Below are 12,709 nucleotides of genomic sequence, written 5' to 3'. Positions count from 1 at the left end.
TAAGAGTTGGAACTAACTACCTCCCCTGGCAGCTCATTGGATAAGAGTTGGAACTGACTACCTCCCCTGGCAGCTCATTGGATAAGAGTTGGAGCCAAGTACCTCCCCTGGCAGCTCATTGGATAAGAGTTGTTCAGTTCTCTAAGGATGCAGCCTCTGCCCCTCTGATATAAATATTACATACAAATACAAATGCAAGATCAGCAGCTGCCCTGGACACACACACACACATACATACACACACACACACCTGCACACACCTACATACACATACACACACACACACACATACACTCTCTCTCACATACACACACACACACAGCGGCTGCCCAGAACACAAACAAACACACACACACACACACACACCAGGGATGGAAATTAACCACCCGCCCCCCGCCAAATGCGGGTAGTTTTGTGCGCTGGCGGGTGAATTTGGTCAACTTACCAGCCACTGTGGCGGGTAGAGCTACTAACATACCACAAATTGTCAGATCCGGTCTAATTTTGATACTTATTGACGGTTAAAAATAAGAAAGTGTCTGTAGGGATCAATCATGTAGCCTAACGTTACCAGCCTATAAGGGTAAATCGCGCTGATTTGAAGTTCTACAACTCATAGTGAGCCGCCACCGCAGCATAGCATAGGCACTGGTGCAGCGCTTCACTTTCACTTCACTACCATTAAGAAACTGTCACTATGCTTTCATGTGCCACTGCTAGATTATTTCAGGATGACTGCATAGACATAAATCTAGTGAGATCTGTGGATCTGCGTTATATCTTCACAGGCTAATATTCTCACCTAAATAGTTCTCTTTTGAATTGGCCCGTATAGCTATTTTAATCCGGCCCGCGACACGCTGCTATTTAGACCTATGAGGCAGACAGACGGACATCTCCACACCCATTCGTCGTGGTGGAATATCTCACAAACTTTTCATTCAAGAAATTACAAACCATATATACCAGGGCTCTTCAATTGGTGGCCCGCGAGGTCATTTCTACTGGCCCTTTAAAAAAAAAATGTAGGCCTAATCTCTAGCAAGCGCATGAGCTGTTCTCCATTCTTGCATCTCTCGCTTGCTTTAGTCCTGCAGCCACTGCACCTCAGCCCATTGAACAAGTTAGGCTACATTACAATTCATTACATTAGTACATAAGCTGAACGTAAGTGCCATAGTTTAGTTTCAACCTAAATTGCCACGTTGGAGTTTATGTACTAGCCTTCTAATATTTAACAGGTTGCACCACACAAATAGTTTCTGTCAACAATATCGCAAAAAAACACGGGCACAATTTCCGCAAAACTTGGTGGAAAGGTGGAGCAGATCCGACTCAAAGTATTTCTATATAGTAGCCTGGCTATTGCCGATGTCCTTCATTTCTTCACGTCTTACAACATAAACAAATGCAATTATAGTCTAGTGAAGTCAGAAATTAGCCCGTCTAAAGGCCTCTTGGAAATAATGTGGCATTACTGTACTCAATTGCGATTCGTAGCAAAAAGTATCACTGATAGCGAAGGTAAATTGCATATTTGTAAATGTGACGACGGCAAAACATTTTGTGGTTAAAGTGAATCGAGACTATATAATAACCAAAGAAAGTAAAGGAGATGATTTGCACCTCCGTTCACCAAATAAAGGCCGTGGTTGTGTTTCTACAATATGTTGGCACAAAACGTAATTTCTGTCAGAAACCAAGTAGGCTAAACGTTTTCATTGTCATCGTGAACTATGACGATGCCCATGTTCAGTAGGCTATGTTTTTCATTTATTCAAGCAGTGATATAGGTTTAATGCGTGAGGTGCGTCCGAAAAAAGATGGGCCTGTCCCTCTCAAAACATGTTAAAATAGTGTGATTAGCAACCAGAAAAGAAAACACCACCGGACCCCCGTGTTATTATTATTAGGCTATTCTGACTGGCCTGCACTGCTAAAAAAAATCTAGAGGTCACGGTTAAATGGTGGGAACGTCAAATGTAACAAGTAGGCCTATAAGTCAGAAGAGCTACATATGCGACTGATTACACATTTAATTCACCTGAACAGTGTTTGAATCCTGTTTGTAGGCTACTCACTGGAAATCTTGGACCTAACAGTTACTGTGCAAAGCACAGATTCCATTACTGTTATCTGTTATCACAGATTTAATTCCATATTAGCCACCAACAACTGGGTAATGATGTTATGCATGTACAAAATACAACATTTGAACACCCATATTGCTGCTGTTGTACTTCATTGTATCTACAGCTGTTAATGTGATTACTCATATTTCAAGCCGCATTTCTCCGGCCCCTCAGTTGTGATGCTTTTCATGAACTGGCCCCCATTACAAACCAGTGTTGCGCGGGTTTGGTCACAAGCGGCCCGCGGTCGCCCGATATTTTAATCAACCCGACCGCAACTCGGACCGCGAATATTAATTAGGACAAAATTATACCCGACCCGCGATCCGACCCGCTTATTTACAAAATGTGTGCTTTTGGTTATAGTCTGCATGCAGTGTGACAGTAGGCCATTTCTGTAAAACAAACTAATTTATTTAGGCATGCAGAACATAATGTTTGCGTATGGAGAGAGAATGAGAATAAGAGCGCAAGCACTACTGCCCTCTGGGAAGAGGTACAGAAGCCTGCGCTCCCGCACTACCAGACTCACCAACAGCTTCATACACCAAGCTGTAAGGATGCTGAACTCTCTCCCTCCTCTCCCCCCTCCACCCTCAGCTACATAACATCCTGGACATTGGACCCACAATGGCCGCCTGCACTACTCCACTTGCACACTTGCACACTTGTACACTTTACAACTTGGTGTTGTTGTCCTGAAAACACAACACTTCTGCTGCTCTTACATAACTTGCACCACTATGCCACTTTCTTTCTTACTTAGGTCAAACAGAACTACCCAAGCCTTTTATTGGCCTGACTTTGCACTAGTATTTTATTGACTGTCTATGCACAATTTCAACCAAATTTTGCTGCTCTTATTTTTTCATTATTATATGTGCCCTCTTATTTACTTACTTTTTTGTTTACTTGAATGTTATGTTTGTCTGTGGACCAAAATTGGTAAAATATGTCTTGTCTTCACCGTGGGATAGTGAGAAACGTAATTTCGATCTCTTTGTATGTCTGGAACATGTGAAGAAATTGACAATAAAGCTGACTTTGACTTTGACTTTTGACTTAACTGACCCGCCCGCAAATGACCCGAATATCATTAAAATATTTTCTTTATGACTCATAACCGCGGGTGACCGCGGTCATCCGCGGGCAAACGCTTAATTTCGGGCAGACCGCGCAACACTGTTACAAACTAATTGAATAGCCCTGGTGTAAAGCATTCCCTTATACAAGTTATAGCCGCAAATGTCTACACGGTCTCCAACTTTGGGCTTTTGTCATACACGATAGGGCCAAATACAAAATAAATGTTAACAATATCGCCTAGATAACTGTACAACCAGAGTTTTTTCAATGTAGTTTCACAAAATGCTAAGCATGCATATTACGTTTCTTAAAGCTGAGCTGTGCTTAAATTGTTCAGTGCATGATTTCATAGCGGGCCAAATAGAAAATAAATGCTAAATGTTAAATATAGCCTTGATACCTGTAAATATTTAAATCAGATGATGTACACTATAGTTAGATCAAGTTGGAGGGTTGGATTATAGGATGCTCCAGAACTCACAGAAACGGAGTCTTAAAGGAGCCACACCACTTTTATGACAAGACACTATAGCATATGAATGTGGTTCTATTGACCTTTAGTTTTGTTGCTACTGTGCTTGGAGGACAGCTGGTAGGTTTAGGGCAAAATTCAGCACATTTTAGTCGTATTGCAATAATGCTGATTACCGTGATCATTTTGGGTGGCCTACTATAATCATGATATCACATTTTCATGCCATTTCTCTACTATAATCATGATATCACATTGTCATGCCGTTTCTCTAGTGGCTGGTAAAAAAGTTGAGTGGCTGGTAGATTTTGGAATCCACCAACCACAGTGGCAGGTAGAAAAAATATTTAATTTCCATCCCTGACACACACACACAGTGGCTGCCCAGGACACACACACACACACACAGTGGCTGCCCAGGATGTGGGATTTACCTGTTTTTCCATCTGGACCTGCAGGCACAGTATCCGTGGCAACCAGGTGTGTTTGTCATGAGTGATGGCCAAACACAATGGCAGATGGGTTCTGCTGGTGTGTGTGTGTGTGTGTGGGTCTGATCTGCTCAGGACATTGTGTGTGTATGTATGTTTGTTTACCTGTGTTGTTTACCACAATAGCTGATATGCTTAGATGATTGTTGTGTGGTCTCTCTCTGTCTCAGTGTGTGTGTGTGTGTGTGTGTGTGTGTGTGTGTGCGTGTGTGGCAGATGTGCTGAGGTGATCATTATAACGATGTTGGAGATAGCGGGAGCTTTACGTGCAGTTTGATCTCATTCTGTGTGTGTGTGTGTGTGCGTGTGTGTGTGTGTGTCTGTGTGTATGAGTGTGTGTGTGTGCCCGTGCATGCGTGTGTGTGTGTGTGTGTGTGTACGTGTGTGTGTGTGTGCATGTTTTATCTGGTTCCATAGGAGACAGCTGTGGGCCCTAATCCAAAACCAATCAGCAGCTGTCAACCCTCAATCACATCAGCCAATTAGAGTGAGCAAAAACACACACTTCTGCGAGGGGATCGGAGGAAGAGACACACACACACACACGCACACACTTGAATTTCCCCTGAGGATCAATAAAGTATCTATCTATCTATCTACACACACACACACACACACACACACACACACACATGTGAGCGCACAGGCATACACACACATGTGAGCACACACACACACATACACACACAGGTGAACACACACACACACACACACGTGAGCACCAACACGTATACACACACATGTGAGCACACAAACACACATACACACACATGTGAGCACACACATGCACAAACACACACACACATGTGAGCACACACACGCACACACGTGTGAACACACACACAGACACACACACACACACACACACACACACATGTGTGAACACACTCTAAAAAATGCTGGGTTATTTTCTCAACCCAAACGCTGAGTTAAAACTGTTGGGTCATTGTGTGGGGTTGTTTTTACTCATGTTGGGTTATTTTCTGTAACCCAGCTTGTTGGGTTGATAGTTTAGGACAGCGCCCCTCCTCTCCCCCACCTGACGTGAGCACACTACTCAGCACCAGGGTAACTTTAACACAGCTGCATAGTTATTTGAGAGTTCGGGGGAAATCGTTATTCTTTCAACCGTCCATGCAGTCCAGCAGCTTTCAACATGCAGTGGAAATCAGGCGATTTTGGAAGGTATGTATCTGCTTTTAACTTTTTTATTATTATTATTCAGACGGATTTTAAAAGTAGCCTACACCCAGAGATACCTTCGTGATATGAATGGATATTCTGCCTGGCAATTTCGTTCAGCCTAAGCAGGTTAAGAATTGTGACATTCAAGCCAGCTAACGTTAGCTAACATTAATTTAGTCTTACAAATACTGCTCATGTTAATGTTAAATCTACACAAAGACAGACTCTTAAAAACATAGTTCTGTGTTGACTGGGTATAAACTGCTGAACAGAAACAAAACAAACTTTTACAAAGAACTAAAATTAGCATACCAACAGCTGGCTAGGTTAACGTTAGCAGACGGTTGGTATGCTAGCTTCTAGCTCTAACAAATGCTTCGTGTTAGTGCAGCATGTGTGTCAGCTAATGTATACAGTCGAAGTAGTCTCTTTACGTACGGTAATCATCATGCCAAACAACATATTAATTCATTCAGGGTAGCTTCATATTATAGCCATGTAACTTACTGGGTGGTTTTTGGTGGTAACATTAACGTTACAGACAACTTGAATTTAACTAACTGAATGTGTTAACATGAGCTAGCTAACGGTAGAACTATCACTGCCACTAACGTTAATATTACTGAACGTATGTTTGTCAGTCTGCTGTTAAACAACTCCATGAGGTGGTCATGGTTTCCGAGCGTGTTGCGCTAATATTTTGTCTCCGAATTTTTAATGTTTGTCAACATCATTCACTGATCATGGTTCGTGAAAGTCTTGATCTAAAGTTCTGTCAATAGCAGTGATTAATTTACTCTTTTTCTTTCTTTGATTGACAGGGCTGACCCCCAAATGGACCGTGGAATCTAGCTGTCTTCATGGAAGTAACTTATCACATGCTGATGCTGCTTTTAGAGTAGGCTATCCATTCAAAAATAAAGTAAACTGTCAAATAAATAATTATGTCGAACTGTTTTATTTCATTGCATGGCTATTTGTTGCCCATTTTCTCTCAATGCAACTCAAATACTGGGTTTAGAAAACCCGACAACTGGTTATTTTAACTAGCAGTTCTGTTGATATAACCCAGTGGTTTGGGTTGAATCTATACCCAATATACTGTGTGAATTTTACTCAACATTTATATAGTTATAACCCAGCACATTGGTTACCTTTACCCAGTCTATTGTGCCAATTTAACTAACGTTGTGTTGATATAACCCAGTGTTTTGGGTTAGAATCATACCCAATCTGCTGGGTTTAATAATGTACCCAGACCATTGGGTTAGGATAACATTTTTTAGAGTGCACACACACAGACACACACACACATGTGACACACACAGACACACACACACATGTGTGAACACACACACACGCACACACACACATGTGTGAACACACACACAGACACACACACACAGACACACACATGTGTGAACACACACACAGACACACACGCACAGACACACACATGTGTGAACACACACACACACACAGCTTTTCAGACAAACACTTTTTAGAGGGAAGAAGAGGAGGAAAAGGAGGAGAGGAGAAGGAGGGGAGGAGAGGAGAAGGAGAAGAGGAGAAGGAGGAGAGGAGAAGAGGAGGAGAGGAGAAGGAGGAGAGGAGGAGGAGAGGAGAGGAGGAGAGGAGAAGGAGGAGAGGAAAAGGAGAAGGAGGAGAGGAGAAGGAGGAGAGGAAAAGGAGGAGAGGAGAAGGAGGAGAGGAGAATGTCTATTGGGAAGGGGAGAGAGAACAGCGCTCAGGAACAGAGGATAGAGGGCACTTCCTGCACTGACCACTAGGTGGTGCTTGTGTGGCGGTGTTCTTGAGCTGGGCTAATGTGGTTGTCCAGTTATTGACCAAACCCTGCTGTGTGCTCTGGGGGTTGGGGGGGGGGGGGGGTAATGGGCTATCATTGACCCTCATCTCAGCGCATGCTTCTCTTCCCACAGGAAGTCCAGTCAGGCCCACTTCCTGTGACGCAAGGCTGGATAGGGCTGGACGCAGAAATGACTCATCCTCTTCAGTTTACACACAGACACACGCACACTCACACACATACATACACACACACACACACACACTCACACACACAGACACACACACACACACACACACAGAAATGACTCTTCCTCTTCAGTTTACACACAGACACACACACACTCACACACACAGACACACACACACTCACACACACACACACACACACACAGAAATGACTCTTCCTCTTCAGTTTACACACAGACACACACACACACACACAGACACACACAGATGGTCTGCGACTCTGGCCTTTTTATCTCTGGACAGAAGATTGACAGGTTTACCCTGAGGTTGACACACATGCGCAGTCGCACACACACAAACTACACACACACACAAACTACACACACACACACACAGTTACATCCCTCCACTGTGGATGGTGCAATAATTGTGGTGCAATAACGGGGTTTGCTACACAAGCAGGGCCCCAGAGTAAGCAATAGTTACGGATAACCAGAAAACTTTAACAAATCCAGAGCTCGGTGGTTCATCAACTCGTAACAGGGTGAACGGCACTTCTGCATTCACTTTGCGACCCTCAATCGGCTATAACCGCACTATGTACGTTTGACAGGTCGGGTAGCGGATCTATAGCGGACCGCTACCATCTGATGTCGCAATACATCGTACTTTTATAAGTCATGCAAAATATTCTACCTTGTCTGTGGACATCGTTATCAAGTCAAGTCGAGTCAAGTCAAGTCGGCTTTTATTGTCAATTTCTTTACATGCACTGGTCATACAAAGAATTGAAATTTCGTTTCTTACTTTCCCATGCAGACATAGACATGCTTTAAATACAGACATAGACATACTATGGACATAGCCATAGACAATAAACATTAAATTAAAGTGCAAGACTGAAATATAGAACATGTATGTATCAAAATAGAAATATAGGACATATATATATAAAAAAAATAGAGGTAGTTGTGTTGTATATTTATATAGTCTTAACAGTTACATGAAGTTAAGTAAACTTGTGCTTGTGTGACCTGTATATTTACATTGATATGCAGTATGCAGTAATTTCAAGTATATCAGGCTTGGTGTGAAGCAGCAACACGTTAGGCTGCGCAGTCACAGTGCAGTTCCACAGGGCGGTGTTGGGGGGGGGGGGGGAGTTAGGGTAGACAGGATCCTAGTTTCCTAGGTTCCTGGCTGGCTGGTGGGTGGGGGGGGGGGGGGGGGGGGGGCTGTCAGTGATGGGAGAGTGGGTAGTGTTCAGCATCCTGATTGCTTGGTGGATGAAGCTACTTGCCAGTCTGGTGGTGCGGGAGCGGAGGCTCCTGTACCGCTTTCCAGAGGGCAGGAGGCTGAACAGTTCGTGTGCAGGGTGGGTTGTATCCTTGACAATCATTAGTGCTTTGCGGGTGAGGCGGGTGGTGTAAATGTCCTGCAGGGAGGGGAGTGGTGCTCCAATGATCGTTATTTGCAAAGCCGGTGCTGGATAAACAAATAGCGTGCGTGCGACAGAGGGAAAGCTCTTTGGTGTTGCTTTAACAAATCTAGCACTCTATAAGGACCTAAAGATTAAGTGGGGCGTGCCACGATGAAATGAATCCAGTGTCGTGGAAAACCATTTCGAGATATAGATTTGAATGCAGACAGGGTCGAAAAATTATTAAAATATGTATTTTCTTATTTCACCACGAACACATTCCTTAACCTCTTATCTATCACTCATTGACATATCTTAGAAAATATAATTAGAAATATGATTTTGAAGGCCAAATGTGCTTAAAGTTTTAATAAAGTTGACGTTTTTCTTCCTCATTCAGACACTTGCTGTACATGAGACGAAAGTTTCCATTTTCTTTGGTCTGATAACTTTGTGTTTTGGGTTTTGGCCTCTTCAAGAAGTCATCATAAATAGCCAAAAGATTTAGGAGAAGAAACAGCCACCTAAACAGTTATTGCTGACCAGATTCCTTACGGAGATTGCACCCGATTGGTCCGATTCAATTTGTTTTGGAGTTGGCGGCCTATTTAAAAACAAAAACATTAGGCTATGCCTTAAGCATTAGGCTATTTTTGTCCTTGTCATCTTCAGAAGTTGATCAAAGCTGTTTTTATCTATTAAGTATCTGTGCTGCTCGAATATGGAAAGTGTGTACTTCTGCCATCTCTGTTAGCTCAAATAAAACAACATAATGGTGGCCCATGACATTTGCACAGTACTGTACATTTCCACCAGGGGGAGATGTTTCACCAGGGTTAGGTGGCAGAACCATCAGTGCAGTACTCCACCAATTATATAGACCTCTGAAGTTTGCCCACTGGTCAGCACTCTGGACCTGTAACCGGAGGGTTGCCGTGGCCTACTGGTCAGCACTTCGGACCTGTAACCGGAGGGTTGCCGTGGCCTACTGGTCAGCACTCTGGACCTGTAACCGGAGGGTTGCCGTGGCCTACTGGTCAGCACTCTGGACCTGTAACCGGAGGGCTGCCGTGGCCTACTGGTCAGCACTCTGGACCTGTAACCGGAGGGCAGCCGTGGCCTACTGGTCAGCCCTTCGGACCTGTAACCGGAGGGTTGCCGTGGCCTACTGGTCAGCGCTTCGGACCTGTAACCGGAGGGCTGCCGGTTCGAACCCCGACCAGTAGGCCACGGCTGAAGTGCCCTTGAGCAAGGCACCTAACCCCTCACTGCTCCCCGAGCGCCGCTGTGCTGAAGTGCCCTTGAGCAAGGCACCTAACCCCTCACTGCTCCCCGAGCGCCGCTGTTGTTGCAGGCAGCTCACTGCTCCGGGATTAGTGTGTGCTTCACCTCACTGTGTGTTCACTGTGTGCTGTGTGTGTTTCACTAATTCACGGATTGGGATAAATGCAGAGACCAAATTTCCCCTCACGGGATCAAAAAAGTATATATACTTATACTATACTTATACACAACAGGCTGTCTTAGACCTGATGCTACTGGTGTCAAAACTCTGTAAACTGTAAACAAAGCACAATGTTCAGGGCCATACAATTTGTTTATTGTACAGTATACAGCCTACAATGCACTGTATTACAGTATCCAATATAAGTCCTCTTTCTTGTCCTCTTCGAGATCATCAAAGACCCTCTTCCTTATTGGGATGCCGTCCAGCGGATTCCTGTGCCCCAGGACTTGTGTGCTCAGCTTGACAGACCTTCCATGGAGGATGCTGTTGCTGAACATGTGTCACGGTTCAGTCGAAAAGGGGTCTGAATCCAACGTACTGCCCTGAAGTATCCGGAAGCTCCCTCCATATGCGTAGCACCACACACAAGGGGATCATGACACGGACGCTTCTTCTAAGGAAACCCCAGCTCCTGCTCACAAAAGACCTGTAGGCCAAGTCACTTCATTGCCTGCAACGAGAACAGGGTGGAAAAGCAAATTTTTTTACTATTTATTTTTTTACATTTTACATCAGAGTATCACGATTGTTGAAAAAAAAAATAAAGTTGATCATTTTGTGGTGTTGATCAAACGTTTTTTTTTTGCAATATGCTGAACCAATAATGAATGTGTATTGGTTAAAGATATTTTATTTTCTATACTGATATATACTCAAACGGCCATGGTCAGCTCTGTAAATATTCATTGCATTTTGCAAAGAATATAGAGGCACAACGGATTGAGGCCATAATGGTCATTCAGGTCAGCTCCTCAGGAACCTGGGTCATTCTTTTAATAACCTGTAAAAACAAACATAATTTCCCTGCTGTTATTTCGTCATTTTGAATGAGCAGGTAGCACAAAGTAGCAAATGTCTCCAGTTTTAGTTACCAGAGTTATAAGATCACATATTAGGCTACTACATGGAAAGAAGGTAATAATCTCAATCAGATGTCAGCAGGATAGTTACAAGATTACATTACACTGACTGTACCTACTGTATTTTAAACAGTGATATTTATAGGATTTTTGATTATTGTACTTTGCTCCATTGTAGCCTACTATGTAAATTGCCCCTTGGGGATAAATAAGTGTTTTTGAATTGACACAAATTGGCCTAGTAATATTTTCGTTGACCTCGTTTCACTTCAGCCATAGGCTACAAACTGCACAGAGCTCCTGCCCAGCTAACTGGACGTCCCGTTGTAAGATCATACATTACTACATGGAAAGAACGTAAAAATCTCGATAATCAGATGACTTAATCAGCAGGATAGTAGTTACACGAGTACATTAGACCTACTGACGTTACAAACGTAATATTTTCATTGACGCGAGCAGTAGGCTACTCGTTTCACTTCAGCAATAACGTTATAGCCTACGAACTGCACAGAGCTCCTGCCCAGCTAACTGGACGTCCTGTTGTAAGATCGCATATTACCACTACAATAATGTATGTAACTCCTAATCAGATGACCTATTCAGCAGGAGAATATACTTACTGACTAAAACGAGTACTTTCCTTGCAAGCAGCACTCCTTTCACTACAGCATAGCCTGAACTGCCCACGACGGGCTACAAACTTTTCAGCTAGTTTCTAACTGGACATCTTGACAAAAAATGCACGAGGGTACAAGTTGTAAAACCTTTGTTTGTGTGCAAATTAATAACTTCTGTTGCTTACAATGCTAAAAACGAACCTAATGCAATGTTTAGCTTAGTCTACGACATTAACGTGCGAGTATTACAGCTAGCTAACTGGGCTACGTGTTGCAAACTCAAGTAAATGACAAAACTTACCACTCTGAAGTAGTCATTTCCAATCTATGGGCGACTGGTTGCTGCTCTATTTCAGATTCTTCCTCTGATTCAGGCTCAAATATGCTGTTCAACACCTATGTCTCCATAGTATTTCCACCTTGGCTGTTTCAGTGAGTGCTGTCGGCCATGTTTGCGTCTTTGCTCCGGAGCTTCGCTCGTTGTAAACCAACCAATCAGCACGCAGGTCATCTAAATATTCAGGAGCATACCATAAAAGGAAGAAAACATCTCGTTTCATTCTAGGGCTTTTAACCAGGCTTGCATTAGGGCGCATAGAACAGCACATATGCCATTTTCAGCCCAACCAATGTTACACACCCTATTCAGAGACCTTAAGGACCAGCACAAAATACCCTATATCATCATTCTATCACCCCTTTAAAAATATAGGAGTTATAATAGACCAGGACCTATCACTAAATAATCACATCAAATTGATCAATTAATAATGAATTATGAGCCTGAGCCAGTCACCTAGCTAGCTGAGTGGAATGCGCTTCAATCGGCATATATGTGCTTCATGTAAACAAATTATTGAAGACTTCAAGACTCACCAGTTCCATTACACAAAGGCAAAGACAACTCTTCATATTTTTGTCCATTTTTCAAATCACAGTGA

At 43.2% G+C, this 12,709-nt stretch overlaps 2 long non-coding RNA genes across 3 annotated transcripts; one reads left to right on the top strand and one right to left on the bottom strand.

Moving 5' to 3' along the window:
* The first annotated feature begins 5,069 nt into the window (after positions 1-5,069).
* LOC121711574 lies at positions 5,070-6,305 on the top strand. Its single transcript, XR_006032370.1, has 2 exons — positions 5,070-5,366; positions 6,188-6,305. It is a non-coding gene; the product is annotated as an uncharacterized LOC121711574 (long non-coding RNA).
* Positions 6,306-10,359: 4,054 nt separating this feature from the next.
* Positions 10,360-12,284, bottom strand: LOC121711577. Of its 2 annotated transcripts, none has more exons than XR_006032373.1 (2): positions 12,070-12,284; positions 10,360-11,069 (listed from the first exon to the last, which is right to left on the bottom strand). It is a non-coding gene; the product is annotated as an uncharacterized LOC121711577 (long non-coding RNA). The 2 variants fall into 2 exon arrangements; XR_006032374.1 differs by lacking the exon at positions 12,070-12,284 and adding an exon at positions 11,772-11,885.
* Between the last annotated feature and the right edge of the window lie 425 nt (positions 12,285-12,709).

The sequence above is a fragment of the Alosa sapidissima genome, chromosome 6, assembly GCF_018492685.1.
Source record: "Alosa sapidissima isolate fAloSap1 chromosome 6, fAloSap1.pri, whole genome shotgun sequence".
NCBI lineage: Eukaryota > Metazoa > Chordata > Actinopteri > Clupeiformes > Clupeidae > Alosa > Alosa sapidissima.
The sequence above is the reverse complement of the archived record's forward strand: the minus strand, read 5'-3'. Positions and strand labels throughout refer to the sequence as shown.